This window comes from Aulonocara sp. 'chitande type north' Nkhata Bay, linkage group LG3 (genome assembly GCF_057382095.1).
Source record: "Aulonocara sp. 'chitande type north' Nkhata Bay isolate Kocher_YH1m ecotype deep benthic linkage group LG3, A_spYH_male_GT1.1, whole genome shotgun sequence".
NCBI classification, from domain to species: domain Eukaryota; kingdom Metazoa; phylum Chordata; class Actinopteri; order Cichliformes; family Cichlidae; genus Aulonocara; species Aulonocara sp. 'chitande type north' Nkhata Bay.
Window position 1 is genome coordinate 37,781,840 of NC_141346.1, and position 23,072 is coordinate 37,804,911.

Consider the following 23,072-nt stretch of genomic DNA (forward strand, 5'->3'; position numbering starts at 1 on the left):
ACCGTGTGTGAAAAGTGGTCAATAAAGAGAAGCTGTAACGCGTGTTCATGGAAACATTGTCGGGTCTGCCGTGATATGTTTACAATGGGACTTCTGCTCCTGAACCTCTGCGCACAGCGTCTGCAAATCGGGGCTTTCATCTTTACGCAGGACTGTAAGCTGTCATCTGTGAGGCGTGAGCGGTGTTTGTTTTTAACATAGTTCAGGGAGGAGAATAGCTGCTGACATAATGTGGATCCGAAGATCCATAACTGGCCTACCTGGGGTTGAAAGTCTCGATAAATGCATGTTGTTTCGGCGGGTATGACGCTTATTTTGAGCGATGAAAAAATAATAGAATATAATTGTATTTTTATATTTCTAGAACTACAAGTTAAAAAAGAACTAACATAAATAAAATACACTTCAGCTAAATACTTCTAATTTATTTTCCCAAACCACGCGGAGCCACACTATAAGGACTAAAGAGCCGCATGCGGCTCCGGAGCCGCAGGTTGCCGACCCCTGAACTAGGCATAAAAACCCTCAGGTCAGTCACAAGACAACTGGTAAATAAGTCCTGAAGAGCCTCAGTCTGGTTTTCTCTGACCTGTCCATAGTTCCAGTCAGTCTCAGCAATGTCATCATAGAAACCATGATAGATGATCCCCATCTCGGTCATCACACTCCTCCCTCTCCATCTCATCATCCAGAAACACAGCATCCTCTGAGGGACGACAACATGTCAGGTGATTGAGTGGGACAAAAACCACACTGTGATGTTACAGTTCAGACTTTAAAAGACACACACATAAAAATTAAAACAACACAACAGAGGATACCCAAACATCCTGATGAGATTTTTTTTTTATTATTGTTGTAATTGCAGGCTAAAAGTTTCACATATGGGACATTTCAATTTATAATGTGATGCGCACCTTTAAGTCTCTACTTAAGAAGACACAGCATCGCAGCTTTACTTTAATTCTTTTTTTTTTTTTTTTTTTTTTTCCGCCTGTCCCATTTGGTTCTTTAGCCATCAGAATTGTTGTCTGAAGACCAACAAGGATACCCAATGGATTTACTTTGCCAAATGGATCATCGTGGCATTGCCGTATTGGTCCATTTGGTCGATCTTTGTTTTTATTATTTATTATATTTTATTTACAGATGTTACAGACGGGACAGACATGAGTGAGAGATAGGAAAGGGAGAAAGAAAGAGGAAGGAAAGGAAAAACAGAAGGGGAGAGGGACAGAGAGAAAGGGGGGGAGAAAAAAAATAAAAATCTCCTGGATCACCTGTTGAGAGAAGAATAGAAAACAAGCAAAAAAAGACAAAAAAAAAAAGAAACAAAGCAACATACTAAACACAACACCATCGCATTAATCTAGCTAAGTGTAAACAGCAGTAAATACTAAATATTCAATGTTGTTGTGCAGCACGCAGGACAGATGTGCTTCGAAGTAGCAGCCAAGAAAGGTGTAATTTGGGTCTACGAGCAGTGAACACCCGTGTGCATACCTGTGTGGATCAGCGTGCTTGTATTCCAAAGGTTTCTCCATGTAACGATCTGCTAGGGAGTGTGGGGGGGCCACAGCCCCGTCCTCCAGGGTGTGAAGCAGGTATGGAGGAGATCAAAACTCCAGACATCCAGAGGCCCCCAGAACACAAGAGACCATGGAAGACCAACAGAGGGGCAGCCGCACCACTGTTCCAGTAAGAGCTGAGGAGAGTCCCAGATGAGGGTTCACTCAGCAGCCGCGGAGCAGAAGCCAGGGGGAGTTGCAGTGACGCGCCCGTGAGCTCCGCCGGCCGCCAGCTGTGCCTGAGTGACCGAGCCCCAGGCCGAGAGGCCGGGGGCACCCCATCCCCGAAGGGGCCCGAGCGAGCCCCAGGCTCCAGGCCCCGATAAGCGGCCGCCAAGGAGTGAGCCGGTGTGTACCTGGACGCCCATCCCCAGACACAAAGAACCACCAACGCACCGATGTCTGAGGGAGTCCGCCACCGGCAGGGGAAGTGGTGGTGGGTGGAGATAGGCCTCCAAACCTTGGAGGGCCTGAGGTGTCCCCAGAGAGGTGGCGTCTGATACCCAACCTGACATATAGACACAGACATACAGGCACACACAGACACAAACATCCATTCCCACCCTCATGCTCTCATATGCACTCACTCCACACTCAACCAACGTGGAGACAGACATAAAGAGACGCTGTACACACGATCACACTCCCCAAGCGTACTCTACAAACCAGGTCTAGGTACCCTTGCCCCTGGAGGGGGGAACTGCACCCAGACCCAGGTGGTGTTACCCTTTTCCCTGCGGTGGGGAGAGGCAGACCACCCCGACTCCGTAGCAGCAGGGAGGCCCCACACTCCAGACCGCAGTCGGACGGCCAACTCCACCTAGCCCTCCCGCTCCAGCAGGCCGCAGAGAATGGGGGTGGGAGAAGACTCCAAACCTCCCTCAACCCGCTCATTGTAGTGTTGATGCATGTGTGTTCTAAGGTGCAGCTTTACTTTAATTCACCATAAAGTAGCTTTGAAGGTGCTTATTGTAAAGCCCTTGGTCTAAAAATATCTAAAAATCTTCCAAACTTAACTGAGATTATTAACAGATTGCAATAATGAGGTAGAACCAGAAACATGTTGAATTTCTTATGTAATACCACTTTGTACCCCTAGATGGTGCAGCGAATCAGTGAAAGCTTCATTTAAGAACACATTCTTACATTTTTATTTCTCACAGTGGCCTGGAAGAAATTTAAAGCCTGACAAGGAGACAAACAGATCAGGCTGGTTAAAAGGAAATATTAATATTTAAAGAGAAACACAGATTTGAAAATTTTGACACACAAATGCCGAAAATTCCAGGTAACAAAATCCAAAGAAGTGGATCTGATCTGGATCTGAATCAATTTTCTGAGATTGCAACAAATCCACATAGTAAAAGTCTGTCCCCTGCAGTAAAGTTTGTATTTAAATACTTTAAAGGGTAATTACATAAAGTACCTTTATGACCTGAGCTTTCTACTTTAAATACAAGAAGAAAGTGCTGGGAGAGAAAACTGAAAATTTATATTCATTTTCCAGCGAGCTGCTACTCTGTAGAGATCTTTGTACATCTACAGCACCTCCGTGGATTGAGAATACAAAGTCTACACGGCTACAGGAGTTTCTTTCTTTAGTTCAAACTTGTAACATACACCTGTTAGTTGGGGTTGGATCACGTCCACAGCATAAACAAACCGCTGTGGGGTTTTGGAACTGTACCGAGACCATCTGCCAGAGCCTGGCCATGCCAATCAAAGTAAGACCAAATAGGCATTGTTTTGGTCCACACCAAGTACAATTACTGTTCACACCTGGACAATTGAACCATACCAAGGAGGAAAACTAACCCATGTTTGATTTAAATAGATTAAACGGCGCAGGTGTGAAAACACCCCAAGTCACAATTGGAGCAATGCAACCATGCAAGCAGATGAAGGTAGAAGTTTAACATTATGATTGAGCAGTGATTTCACAGTACTACCTCTGGTGCAAAAGGGTACTTGAGTATGTTGTATCCTGTGTAAATCTGGCTTTGGGGGTGGTTATAAAATGATTAATATTTGTATCGGTTCTGTTCAGGTTTATTGTATGGCTTCACTGTTGTATTTTAAGAGATATTGTAGTTTGTTTTTCTTTTCAAATTACTGTCACACTGTTAAAATATTTTCTATAAACTGATGTATTTTTCTTAGCTGCGGGGAGGCAGATGGCTGCCCCTCCCTGAGTCTGGTTCTGCTAAAAGGTTTCATCCTGTTAAAGGGAGTTTTTCCTTCCCACTCTCAGTCAACGCTGTCACTGTTTACTGATCTAACCTACTATCAACTGAGCAGCCATAAAAATAATCACTCTGAAGGAAAAACTGCTGAAGCACCTTTGAATGGGAAGGACATATTTAAAGAAGCACAGATCACTGTTGATGTTGAGACAGTGCAACATATATACGTGGTCACTTCTGGTCTTTCTGACAATTTACACCAAAAATATGAGCATTTCAACAATGCTATTCAAACCATATTTTGAAAAACCATGTCATTATTTGTTAATGCATAATAAACAAAGCTTACTTCAATTGGACTCTAAAGATTGCAAATATTTAAGAACCCAATTTCCTCAGAAGTGAATAATATGTGATTTTGAGTTTGTTTAGTAGCATTATGAAAAACAAAGTGTTTTTAAAATGTCTTACATCAACAATGATTTTTTTTTCCCTCTGAATTTTTAGATATACTTTTTTAGCTCTTAAAATAAATTCTTTGAGAAAGAAAAATAAAGGATATAGGTACAAAAACTGTGACTGATTTCCAGATTTTAGGATTCATTCCTCTGACACTCACTGAGTCAGGGCCGTGTGTGTCTGAACATCCAAATTAAATTTGTTGTCTTTCTTAGCTAGATCATTCATTGCCTAACATCAATTTAAACTGTTTCATTAATGAATGAATGGATTAATTAATTAATGAACACACAGTGTAACACCTGCATAAATGTATTTTATCAGTACATCAATAATTGTGCTTTACTTCTTAAAACTGCTTCATAGTTTCTATAAACATTTTAAATAACATCTTTTCATTCATTGTATTAACGAATTAACATTTTAGAAATTACTCCATTGCTATTACATATGTTTTCTTTCACTCTGGAGGCCACATCATGAATTAAACCGAAATGTCACATGAAGCAAAACATGAATAAAAACAACTTGAATATCAAATTTCCCTGGATTACTATTACATCTCACTGCACCGACACAGTTTTGGGTCTATAATGACACCTAGTGGGTTGGTGTGGTAATACTGCAGGATATAAGGAAGGTTTTACACGGAGGGATTCGTGTATGTTCAGGGTGTGCCCCGCCTCTACAGACCTATGGTAGCTGGGATAGGCTCCAGCTCCAGTGCGTCCAGATAGGGATAAGCGCAAGAGGACGAATGGATGGATGGGTTTATGTGAAATATATTTGTTGTTGTTTCAGATTTTCTCAAATGTTTCTATCGGATCAATAAAGTTCAAACCCTTATTTGCTGTCAGCATAATTACTGGTAAAATGTCTTTCTCAAAACCATATTAAGACATAAATATAATTTAGAGTTATACTCTGACAGCTGAAACACCTTTAAAGTACCTGCAGAACAGGTGAGCCGAGAAAAGCCCCTGAGAATTAAATGCGGACTTTTCCAATTGCTGGGTGTGGGAGTGTAAACACGAAGAGGCGATACCTAAAACAGTGAAAGTGAAACAAAAACGGGCACTCACAGAGTGGCTCAAACAAATGTTTGACGGGATTAAAGTTCTCATGTTAGTGTAGAATTGCAGATAAAATGGATGAATATCCGTATCCACTGTTTTTTGAAGCCACTGACTTTACAGACAGAGAGAAGGAGAAAGTGAGGAGATACTTTCAGAAAAGGCGAGACTCCGGGGGTGGCGACTGCGGAAATCTTGAAAAACTCGGAGGAAGCGTTTATAAAATCTGTTTCAAGTTTAAAGAGGGTAGGACAGTCGATCATTTGTAAAATATTTTTTTAGCTTTGTGTTTAAATTCAGGCTGTTTCAGTGACTCTGTTTATGGATGTTTTCCAGATCAAGACAGAGTTTTGCAGAGGAAGTTTCACACCATCACTCTTCCGAGTGGAGAAGTGCGGCTGACCGTGAGCCGGACAAGGTCACCACAGACCTCTGACCAGCCATCGACAAGCCAATCACTGGTACAGTTTACTGCTCTTTCAAACACGACTTTTGGTCAGTAAAAACTGAGCGCCAGAATAATGTGGCCAAACCAGTTTAAGAGGAGTGAGTTAGCCTCCAGGAAAAGTTGGACAGCTGAGGACAATATTGACAAAACAATTTCTTTGTTATAGTTTTCATTTCATTGTGCCTCAGTGTTTTCAGTGACTGACAGTTCTCAGGCTTCCTTCACTTCTGAGTCTCGCTGTTAATACAGAGTGTAAAATACATGTTCAGCATTGTTTAAATAAGAACACATTACCTGAAAAATACATCATGGCACACTGTGCAGATACAGATATAATATTTAGTATTAAAGCCTTTGTAGACAAGCAAGTAACCAATGCCATGTATGATACTCCACTTCCATATCATCAAAGATACTGTTTTAAAAAACCCCAAAAAAAACCAAAACACATAGGTCATAAAAGGCCAGATGGTAACACTCTCACTGGACACTTTATTAGGTACACCTTGAGAGTAACAGTGCTGCTTTAAATCTTTGCTGTTAAAATTTTATTATAATGTTGTGGTGTTATTTGAGTTACTGTTTCCTTCCTATCAAGTCAAAGCAGTCTGACCATCCTCTGACCCCTGACATCAAGAAGACGTTTTCATGCAGAGAATTGGATATTTTCTCTTTTTCATTCCATTCTCTGTAATCCCTGGAGATGGTTGTGTGGGAAAATCCCAGTAGATATATATATCTGAAATACAACAAAATATTAAATTCTTTGTGGAATCCATTGACACTGCATCCCGTTAGCACACAAGTGAAATAATATTGTGTTCTAAATTATCACCAGTCATTGCATTCTACTTTCAGTTACATTGTGCACAATATCCTGTCCGTTTTAGAAACAGGGTTGTAGTATATTTCTGTTCTAACACAGTGTCAGAGTCAGATATAACAATCAAAAACAAAAACATATAAACAGATATTAATTTAATGTGTTTTTATCAACATAGGACTGTATGAATCTGTCCCGAATTCGACAAGTGGCACAAAAACAAACCAATGGAGGCCCCAGTAGAGTGCAATCAGATGAAGAGTTTATTAAGAACACACATGCAGGAAGAAGTACACAGCATCACATCAGCATATGTCTTCTGCCCAAAAATACACAGAGAATGGTTTATATATCATCAGGGTTTGACACCCCCTCATGCGTTCTATAACATATTTTTGTATTTCTAAGGACATCATTTGTATCTTGTACAGACAATGAGATGATTTTTAGAGCTACGGTCAGACACAGAAGTTCCTCTTTCTAACATCTTTTCCCAAATATGGCGATGATTTCAGGCCCTGGAGGTCCCCGTGGACTTGTCCTCCTGTTGACCCATCTTCTGTCACCTGTTACTAAGTAAACTCAAATGCCACAGGTTGTAACAAGAAGCTGAATACATTCAGGCCTTCACTCAAGCCTGTTTCTAGATTATATGTACTATATGTGTTTTGTAAGTGTGTATGCAGTTTTAACCTTCTGTTGCTCTTAAGTCACCTACACAATAGATTGCCTGGACATTTGTGCCAAACAAAGCTTGAGACCTTTAATTGACTGAGCTTTAACTCTTTACTGAGCACAAAATGCAATGTGTATAAAATGGTCTTAGCTGTACCTGTAATAAAAAGGTTAATATAAAGTCAGCAGGTTTTAATAAACATCTTAATGCAGTATCAATACTATAGATTATATCATTAATGATGCAGAATATATTGTAGCCACAAAATAATTTCTTTAATTCCACAGTGGCAAATGCTGTGGCAACTGCTCAACAACTTTTTTTAGAACTGGTTTATTTAACCCTTTAAGACCTACCATAGAACCAAGTCCGCCAGAGCTAATATTATATTTTTACATGCTGTAGTGCCATTTCTGGGAGCATTTCAAGTTTCTATACATCAATACAACCCAAATTTTAATAATATGTATGCATTAAGTGCATAGTAATTACATAAATTGCAAAAAAGTGCAATAAACTACAAATTTTTTTTTGTTTTTTTAACATATATTTCTAGTTAGAAAAATTTAAGAGGCTTATCCCTCAAAACTCTAAATACAAAAAAGTTGCACAAAATAGTTTCCCACCACAGGAAATTTATTTTAAGTGTCTTCATAGTTTTGTTTTTGAAATACACCAAATTTTATATACTGCAGGAAAAACGAAAATAAATCAACTTGCTGCAAGTGCTTTTTATGCAGTTTTTGCAAAGCTATATGTGGAAGGAAACTGTGACCTAGGACAAGCTGATGGCATAAGATGTAAGTACAACTCCTCCGGCTTCATATACAAAAAAATTATTGCGCTAGCTTACTTGGTTGCAGCGCTACCGGGATTTAAAAATAGCTATGCAAAACAGAGTGTGCCCACTCCGACCAGCTTTAAAGGGTTAAGAAACAAATACTAAGACATGTCTTTTTTCTCTTAAGAGTTGCTGATTAAAATGGTGTTTGAGTGTTGGACGTTGTGGAGCTAGGGCTGGACGGTTGGACGTTAAATCAAAATTGTGATTAATTAAACATTTTCCTCAGGTTCGAATAATGAATGATTATGATTGTAAAGTAAGCATACAAAAACTAGGTTTGTGCTGTAAATATACTGAACCACTAAAACTGAGATAGTTTTGGTATTTTCCCATAGTTGTCTTCTTTTTGTTTGATGTTGTCTTTACTATAGCCACATATATGTCCAAGCAATGGAAATGGTAATTATATTTGGCAGTGTTTTATGTTTCCTCCATGAAGGGGGTCATGCATGCCACAGACTGGACATAGCAGAGATAGTACATAATGGATGAAGAATATGATTCATTTTTGACTTACTGCCCAACCCTATGTGGTAAATTGTTTACAATAAGTAGCCCATCTTTAAGCATCAACTGACAAATTTGTTTGATTTCTTTCCTTCTTTCAGAGCTCTACAAACCCAAACATAAAAGGTCTTGAGAAGACTTTCAGGATAGATGTTTTCCTGCTGTTTTTCCTGAGAGACAACTGTAAAGCATACAAATTTTTGAAAAAACAACTGTCGTCAATCGGCTGCACAGTGGAGCTAAATTTTGATGAAGAGGAGGTTTTGGTTAGAGGGGAGGTTGACAAGGGTCCAGGAGGAGGATTTGGTGGTGCTGCAGAGAAATGGGAGTGTCAGGTGGATCAGGTCTTCGTCCAGCTCACCGAAACCTACCTCTGCTATCATGTGCTTGAGCCAAAACAGATGAAAATGGTACTGCAGGACTCGGCCTTTAAGACAGATGATATCAAAGTTTACACAGAGAGTGGCTATGCTGTGGTTGTGGGAGAGGTTGATGCCATGAAGGAGAAGATTGCAATTCTGGAAAAAAGCCTACCCACCAAAAAGGAAGTGCCGATTGTGGAGAAGAACTTCAAGCTCATAGAAGAAGAGTTCAATCGAGAAATGCGTGCTAATTGTCCAGAGGTTACAATCATCAGAGGTAGTGCCATGATCACTTTGGAGGGCCCTGACAAAGAGGTGCAGTCAGGAGCTGCAAAACTGGTTGAACTAATTAAGAACATAAAGGAGAAGAGCGTTAAGTTCCCTACAGCTCTGCTAACCTTCATGAAGACCAGTGATGCCATCCCAAAATACCAAACTCGCTTCCAGCAGAGCCTCAGAAACCCTGTTTTCTTTGAGGTGGGTGCAGATCTGGTTCTGTCCAGTTTGTCCTCTGATGCTCTGAATGAGGCCGAGGCAGCAGTAATGAGAGACCTTAAAGTGACCACTGTACAGCTGCAGGGTGCAATAGATCTCAACGGGTTGAAAGAAATTCTGACAAAAGCCAAGAACGAGGCAAACAGTAGAGAGTTCAGAGTGGACATCAGCTACATGCCAGGCGCCAGGGGAACCTCAACAACCAACGTCCAACTGGTGGGCTACAGTGAAAATGTGGCCAAGCTCAATGAAGTTCTTCATGACTTCCAGTTGAATCAAGTTTCAACTCAAGAAAACATCAATCTGCTTCATCCTGAAATGGTCGACTGTTTTAATAAAATCCTAGACTTGATTGGCATGAAGCAGACCAAGGTGACCTTACAAGCCTCACATTTTCCAAATCCTTGTGTGTTTGTGTCTGGTCCTCGATGTCATGTTCAGGAGGCCAAGGAGGCCCTAACATCAACTCTAGACAGTGTTATAGTAGACACTTTGACTCTAGATGGACCAGGGGCTCAGCAGTACTTCCAGGAAGAGGGTAAAGTGACTAAAGAGCTGATAGAGGGTTCCTGTCACGTCATTATCCGAGATAAACAAACTGCAGCCACCCCAAATGTGCAAAGACCACGAAACACCAGCAGACTCAGTGATACACCTAGATCTCTCAGCTACAGCAGCAGCATGTACAGCACAGTTGGAAACTCTGCAATCAACAGAACAAACCTGAAGATCAAACTCAGCAGTTTAGAAAATGAACAGGTTTGATTATTTCCATTCAATTCTATTTCCCATAATCCCAAAATAAAATATCAACATTCATGTTATTCAATATTATTTCTGCAGGCGGATGTTCTGGTGGTCCCCATGCTCAACAAGCAGCTGACTTCTACAAATATTGGCAACAGTTTGTTGGCCAAAGCTGGGAATATATTAAAGTTAAAGTTTGATTCAGTCTTAGCCAGTTGTGCCCTCGCCCCTGGTGATGTTCAGATGGTTGATGCACCTCCATCTCTGGGCTGCTCCAAGATTTTCTTCATTGAGTGCTTGCCTTGGGACGGAGTAAGAGGAAAGAGCGTTCAGGTAAAATTAAGGACTTTCATTAACACTTCTGGTGATGGAAAACACAAAAGAAAAGATAATTAAAGATAATAAAATACTAAATTAATGCGAAAATATCAATGCACAAACCAGATAACTGCAAAGGAACATTTATGCAACCAAACTGAACTTTTTTGTGGATCCCACAGTTTTCCGTGCTCTGTTGCAGTGTGCAATACAAGAGTTAAGTTTGAAAGCATTGTTTAAAAATATGTAAATTTTGATTTGCAGGCTCTTGGTAACGGTCTAAAAAAGTGTCTGGAGCTTTGTGTACAGCAGAATTTGGGTTCAGTGGCCGTTCCAATCATTGGGCCAGGTGTTATTTTAAAATACCCGCTGAGAGAAGCCATTCAACTGTTGACTGACATCATTCACCAGTTTGGATTATCTGCATCTTCTGGATCTCTTACAAACATCCACATTGTCATTAAACCTGGTTACCCTGATTCTGAGGAGGTCAGTTTCAGTTGATATGTCCTGTATGTGATCTGTAACATGCAGGAATCAATTATCTATCATGTTATTCTGTGTTTTTATCTGCAGTGCTACCACGATGTCTACAGACAGCTCAGCTTAAATATGAACCAGGGAGGCCAAGGTAAACTTGCACTACTCAGACTGTCTTCATTATGTGATATTAATGCATAGTGAGGAGATAAAAACATTCAATAAGCCAGTCCCATATTTTACCATCTTCATTAGTACCCTCAGTCATCAGATTAAATATATCAAACAATAGCTAATGTGTGGTCTTCTTCGTCTCAGCAATCTTCAGGTCCCTCACCAGCGACCTAGATGACATCATCATGACAGTGGGAAGTGGGGTTAAACTACATGTGGTGTTTGGTGACATCACTAATGAGACTACAGATGCTGTGGTGAACACAACCAACTTCAAAAGTTTTGACCTTGGTAGGTGAAACTGGGGAATACATGAAGGTGTAGTGAGCAGGACAACCCAGTTGCATCTGTAAAATATTTTTTTATCCACAATGGTAGCATAGCTCTTTACAGCTGTTCATTAATATCTGCACAGAAATGGGGATGCCCATATGAATATAATCTTTGAAGATCAAAGTTTTCATCTAGCATTATCAGTAGGTCACGTATATTAGCTAAAAACCATATAATTATATATACTCAGCAAAAATACAATAGATAGTCATGGTCCAGCAGCATAAGTAATTATGCCACTACTTTCTAATGCACACGGGCCAGCAAAACTAGATAACTTTTTGTATTTGAGATCTAGTACTGATCATGGTTATAGTTTCACATATTATATAATTCCCTCGAAGCACAGACCAACGCAATTGGTTTTCTGTCACTGGTTTATTTGAAGACTGCTCTCCAAAGCCACCGTGAAAACTACACAGCATTAACAACATAAAGGCTCAACATAAGACACAGCGCCTAAAATAACACTGTACAACAAAACAAAATAGACCAATAAATACCTCGTTGGCTGCAGAAAAGGAATTAGTCACCATTCTTCAGAGGTTTCCTTTTAAGCGTGTAGTTAAAGTTCATTGTACTTAACGTGACTTTCAATAAAGATCATTACGGGCTCATTCTTGCTCCACACTTACAGGTGTTTCCCCGACTTCCAGAAAGGAAAAAGCGAGACTTGTAAACAAGCTTGACTTTCACAATAAAAGCACCATAACTTTAACTACATAAAATAACATAACATAAATAATCTACATCTTAAACAATTTACAACAATGACACAGACCCTGACAAGATAAAAAAAATGATCCAAATTATATAAAAAATGTCATCATCCCAGCAGCTACATATTATATGTGTGAAACTATATATGTGAAATCATAGTGCATTTTTTTTTTTTTGTCAAAGATTTATTTTTTATTTATTGCTTTTCCAACAACATTTTAACCAACAGGAAGAGAGAATTTACATAAAATAGAGGAGGAAATTAATAAAAAAAAATTTTGAGTGTATAATAGTAATGTATGTACATCGTGTATGAACAGTGTTGGGGAAACACATAGATATAGTTATACATACTCTCCCATGTAGATCATTCAGATATTATTACAGAAAAAAATATATATAGATAAGTAAAACAAAGCAAAACAAAACAACCCCCCCCCAAAAAAAACAAAAAAAACCAAAAACAAAACAACCCCCACCCCCCCAAAAAAAAAAAATCAAGGGTTAACAGACAGTGCTCCAGAAAAAAACAGGTATAGCACAGTGAGACATTAGGTTTAAGTGCATTATTCCAGGGCTTCGGGCTGAAGTTTAGTCCAAGGGTGTCAAGTTAGTTAGAGAGGCATCCGACCTAACGGTTGCAATGATAAGCTGTGTCCTCTTCAGTTCCAGTCCATTTAATTTCACATCTCTTCTCCTGTCCTTCTATTGAACAGGCCCAGCACTCGCAGGCCCCCCAGGTTCTCTTTAACAGCTGCAACACTACTTCTCCCATACAGGTTAAATGGATATAGTCATTTCTGTTCACTATCGATCATCTCCTCACTTTCCAAAAATAACAAAAACTTTCCCCACATTTTTTTTAAAGGAAGCATGTTTACCCTTTATCATAGACGTAAGTTTCTCCAAAGCAAGGGATTTTGACAGTGTCGACAACCAAGTTCTCAAGTGTGGTCTACTAATGGATCTCCATGATTTGCCTGTAACAGGCAGAAGATTGTGGTTAAAAAAAACCACAATCCCCGAATTTCAGCGGGGAAAATTCCTAGGATGCATAGTTTAGGACATAGGTCCAGCTTGACACTTGTAATATGAGCAATTACATCTAAAACTTCTTTCCAAAACTTTTGGATTTCTGAGCATTCCCACAGGCAATGCATCAGTGTGCCTTTTTTCCCACATTTAACACATATGTCCAGAGTTTTGGGGTCAAATTTGTTTAATAATGTTGGGGTGATATATGTTCTCATTAGCCATTTATACTGGATTAGTTTAAATTGGGTGTTTATAGATTGTGTTTGGGCTTTCAAGCAGGCTTTTTGCCATTCCTCTGTAGTTATTCTACACTCTAAGTCTTGACACCATGCGAGTCTTTCTTTTTCTGAGGATGTTTGAGAGCCATCTCTGAGGTTGCTGTAAAAACGGGATATTAAACCTTTATTCAGCTGATGGTTTATTGCTATGTCCTCTAATGAGTTTAGAGTGGGCAATGTTAGGGATTTTTGAGTTTTTGATATGAAGCTTCTGATTTGAAGAAATGTTTGGTTGGAATGCCAAATTTCTGTGTCAAGCCATTAAAACATAGTAGGGTGTCCTTGTCAAATAGGTCTCCAACTTTGGCCACAGGCCTCTGACGGCCCACATTTTAAAGCCCATAGTGCATATTAGGCATATTCAGCAGGAACAGGCTTAGTGGATGACAAAATGCAAAACTCTGAGGCACAGGTGCTGGAAAGCAATCAGGACTGAGATTATCAAACAGTAAAAAAAATAAGTGACTCAGTGACAGTCCGGCAGGGAACAAAGGTGAACAGGTATGCTGCCTGTAGTGTGTACTCGGCGTGAGTATCGTTTGATTTCTAGCCAAGCATGTTTGGCAAGGATTAACCTTTTACATACCTTAGAATACCAATTCTCATAAATGTATGTGGATTGATTTGGGGAAATTGGGTTGATGAGTAACTGTAAGCAGGAAGCAAGACTAAGAAATTAAATGGGTAGAATGTCTGATACTACACTGCAAGTATTCAACTGTGCCACAAAAGGGAACATAAAATAATACTGTGGCATCAAGTGTCTTATTGTTGTTGCTGTCTACTGTTGATCCAAAGTTGTGCTTACTAATTAAATACAATTATTAAATATATAAATATATCAGTATTTAACCAATAGGCACTACATATTCATTTTAATAAGATTATCTTAGACTTTTTGGAGTCCTAACTTTTCCTTTCCTGCTACTAAAAGGTTGGCTTTTGTGATTTTTATTATATGCTAACAAATCAAAATCTATTTGTTAACCAACTGTGCAACTTGCCCTAAACTTTACAGTAGCAAAAGTCGGCATGTTACTAAAAAAATGGATGGCAATAGTTATGTAAAGGTCAATAACCACCATCATCACCAGTCAGTCCTGGTGCTGATTAGCTGTGTTAGCATGCTAAAATTAGAACAAGATTAGCATATAGCACAGCTTCACAAACTTGCCTTTATTGACAGATTGTAAGACCTTTAATATATATTTTCTTATTTTTCGTCATCTACAGATGGAGTATGCAAAGACATCTTAACTGTAGCTGGACCAGAGGTGGAAGCTAAACTGAAAGCAGGTGAGAAAAAGAGAAGCTGCTACTCACCTTCTCATCTTACTTATCTGACTCTCACTCATCCATCCTCTGTCACTTTCTGTGCAGCAAAAGTGAATCGAGGACAAATTTTCGAGACCCAGTCTGGAAACTTCCCATGTAAAACTATTTTACACGTGCATGGGAAACAGGATGAGGTCCTCATTGAACAACTTGTGTGTGGTATCATGCGTTATTGTGAAATTCATAAATACAACTCAGTGGCAATTCCTGCCATGTGTGCTGGTAAGTATCTTGTTCAGCATTTCTATTTATTCTGTTTGTTGTGAAACACACACATACACCTAAATGCAAGTGGTGTTTTAACAGGAGCTGGAGGGTTAAATCCTGCGATTGTAGCAGGAGCCATTCTTCGAGGGATCAAGTCATCTGCATCAATCATGAACAGCCTCACCAACATCCGTCTCGTCCTGATTAAGATTGATGTCTTCTTGACTTTTAAAGAGGAAGCGATGCAGATGTATTCCCCAGCTGTCATCAACAGAGGTGACAGAAATATTCACAAACTGACATTTTGTGTAGTTATTTAGTGTAATGAATTTTAAAATAAAAACTGATTCAAAATATTTTACTGAAAACTTTTCCTGATTTGTTCTAGTACTTCCAGTACTTCCAGTTCAAGTACAGCAACAACAGCCTCCTCTTTCTGTGAGTGCATACCTCAGCAGTCTCCATATCAGCTCTACAAGTCAGCAGTCTGTCTTCACGTTCCTGGGTCTTTCCAAAAAAGACGTTGACGATGCCATGGAAAAGCTGAAGCATCAATATCACACACAGTGCTCCAGTAACACCTTCTCAAAGGAGGAACTGGAACTCCTCGACCAGGACGACATGATGGAGCTGAAGGAGCTGGTGGAGTCTGAAGGTCTATTCATGCAAACAGATCAGTCTGGCGCCCTAACAGTGAGCGGGCTAAAAGGCGGGGTCACCCGGGTGATGCAGAAAATGAATCAGTGTCAATTAATGGGTCTTGCTAATGAGGTGAGAGTGAGGGAGGAGGAGGAATTGTACCATCGAGTTGTTTGGTGCATCCTGGCACATAACGGAAACTGGGAAAGACTTCCCAGAACAGCCAATCACCAACTGGAAAACAACGAATTAACAGAAGGAATAACAGATGCACAGGGACTCGTATGGGAGGTTAATCTACAGATGATGGTGGCCACACAGCAACTGAACAGACAGGCGATGAAGCTAAAGCGACTTGAGAATCTGACAGGTGAGAAGATCTCAGTGTTGTGTAAAGAGCCTGACTGATACTAGAGTTTGATGGTTGAGAGCAATATAAAGTTAAAACAAACAATTGTTAAGATTTTGATTTAATGATTTATTAAAGAGATTTCCATGAAATGAAATCAAGATTTAATGAAAGGACAGTGTAGAAATAGAAATGAATAATGTATAGCAAACTACTGTACCTGTAAGAAAAACAAACATACAACAGCTGGTACACAGAAATTTGCAAATGCACAGGTACATAAATGCAGTGCTCTAGATTAACTTTTTGCCTCAGTTGCACTGGTGCGCCTAACTTTTTTTCTTAGGTCCACCAGCAAAAAAGTTAAGCGCACCCAAATTTTTCAACCACATCATTTAACCCCACAGTTAGGGGCGATTGTGGCTCAAGAGTTGGGAGTTCGCCTTGTAATCGGAAGGTTGCTGGTTCGAGCCCTGGCTTGGACAGTCTCGGTCGTTGTGTCCTTGGGCAAGACACTTCACCCGTTGCCTGCTGGTGGTGGTCAGAGGGCCCGGTGGCGCCAGTGTCCGGCAGCCTCGCCTCTGTCAGTGCGCCCCAGGGTGGCTGTGGCTACAATGTAGCTTGCCATCACGAATGGGTGGATGACTGGATATGTAAAGCGCTTTGGGGTCCTTAGGGACTAGTAAAGCGCTATATAAATACAGGCCATTTACCATTTTACATGTTCACTTTTTTTTTACTTGCTGTCCATACAGACAGTATTGATTTGTAAATAATCTTGTCAACACAAAGTTCTTTATTTGGTGCACATTTCTACAAGAAAGATAAGTTACTGAAAAAGTGCTTGTGCTTAAAGTGCTTTGGCATAATCTAAGGGTTTCACAATTTGGCATAATTTTAAAAAGTTAAAATTTCTTCACTATTAAACAGCAGAAATGAGGCTTTCTTGTCGGAAGTCATTTTATCCCTTCAAGCTACTCACCTCTATTCACCTGCACTTTCAAACGCATACACGCAAAGGACTACAGGAATATCTGGACCACGGCCAATCACAGAGGTCCCGCCCGGTTATCTCTGATTGATTTAGACCACAATATGGGCATAATGTGTGTCTGTTGTTGACCACACGGAGACTTTCGGAATTGCGGACACTTTTTATTTTTTTTGTACTGAACGGCTGGTCACACCGGTGCGACCTAGGATTTTTTTTAGTCACACCATGGAAAAACTAAGGTGCATATGCAACCAAACTGGTCACACTCTAGAGCCCTGAGAGTCCCAGAGTACTATTGGCAATAGGTAACCGACCCTGCTAGAGGCCAGCCACTGTGGTGCGAGCAAAAAAGCTCAAGTTCCTGAGCTCCAGGCGCCCAAGAATTGTCCAGTACCCGGCAGATGTATGTGGGGGTATGAAACAGGGGCGTGTGAAACGCAACCCACAACCCTCCGTCAAGACACTACGTGTATGAGTGATAAAAAACAGTTTGAAGTAAAGAAGGTTGCAAAAGTCATTATGAAAGTAAGCATAAACAGTTCATTTTTAAACAAGAAATATAAAAATCCCACATCAGCAGATAACTGAGGATCATATTGCCCTGTTATTTCATGTTTAAATGTCTAACTTAGAAGCAGTGTTATGTTATTGTCAGACAGGCCCTATTACATGTTTCATTTTGGTTTTATTCACAGACCATCCCATGAAAATATAGATTTTTTGATTTGTTGTTTGTTGATTGGTATTTACTGCAAGATTTGTAGTAAATAGCAAAAAATAAATCTCAGCATAGGCTCTTTCTGTGTCTTCTCGTTTGTATGCTATATATGCTTGTCTCTTTTAGACTTTACTTTCCCTCTGTACTGGGACAGCATGGCTGCCAGTGAAAGTATGAAGGTCATTCCCCTGGAGTCTTCTTCTCCAGAGTACCAGACAGTGAAGGAGGCCTTCAAACGAACTGTCACCAAAACTGTGATGAAGGTGTGTTGCTCTCCCTGCATCAGTTTCTACTTATATTACCTGTCTTATTATACGCATGCTGCTTCATCACTACTTTATTCTTCTTAAATGTTATTAATGAAATATTATGCAACTGTGAAGTGGAACACAGATATTTCTGTTTTAACTTGCTTTAATATTTATGTATATTATTCACAGTAATTCCCCATTATTTATTTATTATTGCTTCATGTTTATGACGTATCCTATCATAAATTCTTCCTCACAGTTTGTTGAGATATACATATTTACAGATATATGTACATATAAACAGATACTGACACAAATATACATGAACATACATGCGCACACCCGTACATGTATATACACACTGTCTGTGTAAATAGTGGGTGAGAACGACCGGTCAGAGTGGTCATGCTGGGACTTTGTTTCAGTTCCTCACTCAGCCTGTTCCAGTGCTTCACTTCCACATACAGAGATGCTAAAACTTCATTTATTAATAAATAAATTATATTTAAATAATTAATGTACATATAAAATGGAAAAGTAAAACATCATAATATAATTTCAAGTTACAAGAAATCAGTCAATGTCACATTTTATAAACAAACTAATTTCCCCATTTAAAAGATATGATTTATTTAATTCAATTGTATTTATTTATTCATTCATTTGGGATTTTAGGAGGATTTTAGTTTCAGTCCACCATATCGCTGAAGTCCACTGAATTGATGACGACATAATTTGCAGTATTAAAGTAATTAATTGATTGCTGTTCATAACACAGACGCTTCTCATACCTGAGATGCACGCCTCATTTTATGTCCCAGAGAATATATAAGCATAAAACGACCCCTCAGATGTAATTAATATCCTTGACTACCTTGTTTGGCAGCTTGTTGATCCTTTGTCCTTCTTCTCTGTCGTCAGATTGAGCGTTTGCAGAACGTTCACCTGCGTCGCGCCTATGAAGCACAGAAGAAGCTCATTTCTGATAAGAATGCACAGGAGGGAGGAGCAGGGGAGAAACTTCTGTACCACGGGACGACCCAGGACAATTGCGACTCCATAATGAAAACTGGATTCAACAGGCGCTTTGCTGGGCAAAATGGTGATGGTCTTTTTATAATCCACAACTACAGAACATGCCAGCATTTATCTCTTAAGCTTTTGGAAAGTACCACATGCAATCTTTCAGTGCCAAAACCATGTTCTAACCAAAGTCAACACCGGAGTCTTCTTACAATTGCACAAATATTTGCAAAACACTAAATATCACTCCCTCCAGGTAATACACAACTCCATGGTTCTTCATTCACAGATGGATTTATTCTTCCGTCACACTTCTCCTCCAAACCACCATAAAATCCACAGTCAAACTGTCATTACATAACCGTAAAGAATGACCAGGCATAAATATTACAAATAAACATTTAAATCAAAGTTAACAAATATGCGATAAACAAAACACAGTTACTGTACCTCGCTGGCTGCATGTAACCATGGGGGAATTAAACAATGCTTAACAAAAAAACACTCCCCAACTTCTTTCACCTCTTCTTAAAGCTTCGCTTCACTTTGAAACAGATTATTTAATCTTTTTTGTGACTTATTTAACTTACAACTTAGCTTCTTTGCACATGCTTTCTTAACTTCCCTTTGCGTCTCTTAAAGGAGCCTATGCGCAACACAGAAAGTAACATAGTACCTACCCCAAAAGAAACAACAATAAATAAAGGAAATAGAAAACATACATAAACACAATAAATTAAACACATTGAAATAATTTACATTTATGGCAGTTAAAGTAAACAAGTAGAGTTACAATTAAATGTTGAAAGAAAAAACATTGTCTTTACATTAAAAGGTTTTAGTTATCAGAGCATAATAAAAGTAACCTTGTCATTAGCAGTCTTGAAATTAAGTAAATAAAAACCTCAGATGACAGGAAGATATATAAGGTATATTAAGTTTCATTATTCATTTAACAAAAATTAAGCCAAAAGGAGGAAGCAGTGTATGAAAGCCAAAGTGACCCCTTTATAAAGTATTTTTATAAAAACAGAAGTTTTGGCAATCGTTTTTATCGTTAATTTTTTATCTTTTTTATCATTAACTTGGTTTCCCTGGGTCTTTTCCCTTGTGTTATGAATAAATCTTCTTTTTTGGGGGGGTACCAGTACTGGTTTTATTTTGTTGTATTTCACGGACCGACACACAAAATATTGTCGGTTATAAACCAGTCCATGACACAAAAAAGGTTGGGGACCGCTGTTCTAGAGTATTCAGGTGTGTGTCAACTGTTGCAACCACAAGACCTGGGCACATTGCAGTCATTGAGTAAACCATGAGCGCCTCTGTTCTAAAGAGTCTAATGTGACATTATCTGTCTGACAGCTAAAGCATATCCAATATAGATCATGCAGTAAGACAGTGATCCCAAGCACAGCAGAAAATCTACAACAGAATGGCTGCAAATGCTGCAATGGCCCAGTGTCCTTGCTTAAATGATGTGGTGGGACCTTAAGAGAGCTGTGCATGAATGAATTCCTGCAAACCTCGATGAAGTGAAGCAAGAGTAAAGAAGAGCGGGACGAAATTTCTCCATAACAATGTTAGAGCTAGATAAAGTGACACAGGGAATGACTACTTAAAGTCATTGCTGCTTATGATGGTTTAATTATTAAGGTATTGAGTCATAGCTTGTACTTAGTTTTGTTATTCACTGCTTCTGCATTTTGGTTTAGTTTTTGTTAAATAAATAATAACATCCTGTATGAGACTTAGCTTGATCAGTTTTTTTACCTTATGAAGTGGCACATGAAAAAAAACCCCACTTTGTATTAATAGTTTTTTTTTACTGTATTTGCCCACCGGGCAAGCGTTGTTTGACATGAGCAACCGACTTCGTGAACACCATAACACAAAACAAGGCGACATAGGATTGTCAAATAGATACCATAGGCGTCTCTATTAAAAATCTTGTTGTCTGATGTTCCACGCTTCACAAAACTGACTCTAATGGTGAATAGATTTAAGTGTTTATTACAGTATTTGTTATTAATTACAAATGATGAGAGTCTTAAATAGACCTTTGACAAGTAACAGCCCATCAAGTATTACACTATTTGGTCCTGTATACTGTCAGGACAATGCAGGTAAGAATACACTGTGAGTATGAGAGCATTCATATATTAAGGCTGAATAAATTATTTTCACTTCTGGTGACACTGATGTTTCAAGGATGGCATGGAAGGCAGGGATTTTTTTTTTTGGGGGGGAGGGGGGTTGTGTTTGTTTAAACATTAGTAAGCATTTGTGGCTTTGGGACACATAAAAACTGGTGTTTTATGTGACTGTGAAGGTGTTTTCAGGCCTAGTACAATAACAGCATTTGATTCCTTATCAGGTTGAACAGATATTTTATGTTCCTGCATGCACTAATAAAACATGTCAGTTACAGTCAACAATGTGGTCTAAACACCTGGTGAAAGATATGAAATTAACAGTTTAGTGAACTAGTAATTCTGTGTTCTACAGCTTGTACTTCCAGGGTATTTGTGACACCTAAAGATCTACTGCCAGGAGGCTGAGCGGTATCATGTGATTGATGCTGCAAGTCACTACAGTTTAAAGAGGATCACCTATTGTTAACTTTCTTTTTTTCTTCCTACCCTCAGCAACTTCATATGGTCGTGGGACCTACTTTGCTGTAAAAGCCAGCTACTCAGCCCACCCCACCTACTCCAAGCCAGCTGCTGATGGTTCTCAGTTAATGTTCGTCGCCTGAGTCCTCACAGGCGTCTACACTCTGGGCCAAAGTGATATGATGGTGCCTCCACCTCGAGACCCCCAGCAGCCTCACGACCGCTATGACAGTGTGGTAGACAGAATAGATAACCCCAGCATGTATGTTGTGTTTCATGACAACCAAGCGTACCCTGACTACCTCATCACGTTCAAGTGAGAGTAAAGGAAAAGTGTTTTCCACTGTTTACAAATGATGGTGTCTGAAAAATACAAAAAGAAAATTATAAAACTTATATATGTACATTTCACATTACAAACAATTATATTTAATGAAATTACGAGTTTATTTCTTAAGTATTGAATTCTGTCTGATTTTATGCTTAATTATTGACCTGCTACTGAAGTAGAAATATATGTACATAAACACTGGAAACATATTACGCAATCATGCCGTTTAAAATGTTTTATTTGGCAAAAATTTGCACCTTATATCTTCACTTTGCCAAGTGTAAAGCACTTTGAATCACACCTAATTAATCTGAGAACATGGCACATAACCCTAATAAAGATTTACTGTATGACTGTGTGGTCCATTCTTGAAAAAGGAAAAATTAGAGGACGTGGGTGATCAACATTTAAAAAGAAACTGTGATATTTAATTAAATTGTGATCAAATTAAGCAAACACATATGCAAACTTGTTCAGTTCATAATCAGGTAACTGCTGAACATAGCAAACCATCTGGTATAGTAGTTTAAAATGTTAACTGTGGTAAAATGAGCGTTAAACACATGAGTGATGAGATAATAGCTCCAAAGGATGATAATCTTTCTTGTCTGTGTCTTGAGATGTTTCTTTTCTTCTTCGTCAAAAATATTAAAGCAAAAAGTGGGTTTTTTTCCTTTTGCTACTATTTAGAGGCTATAAAATTCACTTGTATTTTTATTTTTTATTCCTATTTATTCTATTTATCCCCTTTGTATATTTTATTTATATTTGTCTCTGTATTTATATATATGTGTGTGTGTGTGTGTGTGTATATATATATATATAACAATTCTGTAACTGTAACTTCGGTCGTTGCTGTGCTTTTTTTGGAAGTCGAATTTCCCAGAGGAACCCACCCGAGGGATTAATAAAGTTCTATCTTATCTTATCTTATCATATCTTATCTTAAAATCGTTAATCTGGAAAGATCCAAAGGAATAAGATGAAACTGAAACCAGTTTTTGGTTTTATGTGGAAATATTTTATACAAACAGTTGTTCATGATCACTCACCTGTAATACCTGGACTTTGGCTCCATCATCCCAGG

The 23,072-nt window shown here is 39.0% G+C and overlaps 1 pseudogene across 1 annotated transcript; it reads left to right on the plus strand.

The window, feature by feature from the left end:
• Window positions 1–5,334: 5,334 nt before the first annotated feature.
• On the plus strand, window positions 5,335–22,243 carry LOC147335485 (protein mono-ADP-ribosyltransferase PARP14-like; annotated as a pseudogene). The gene is made up of 14 exons (XR_015128602.1): window positions 5,335–5,529; window positions 5,620–5,744; window positions 8,683–10,197; window positions 10,282–10,518; window positions 10,768–10,992; window positions 11,080–11,134; window positions 11,302–11,448; window positions 14,757–14,819; window positions 14,904–15,080; window positions 15,165–15,341; window positions 15,454–16,074; window positions 17,892–18,028; window positions 18,938–19,118; window positions 21,688–22,243. The product of XR_015128602.1 is annotated as a protein mono-ADP-ribosyltransferase PARP14-like (transcript).
• The last annotated feature ends 829 nt before the right edge of the window (window positions 22,244–23,072 follow it).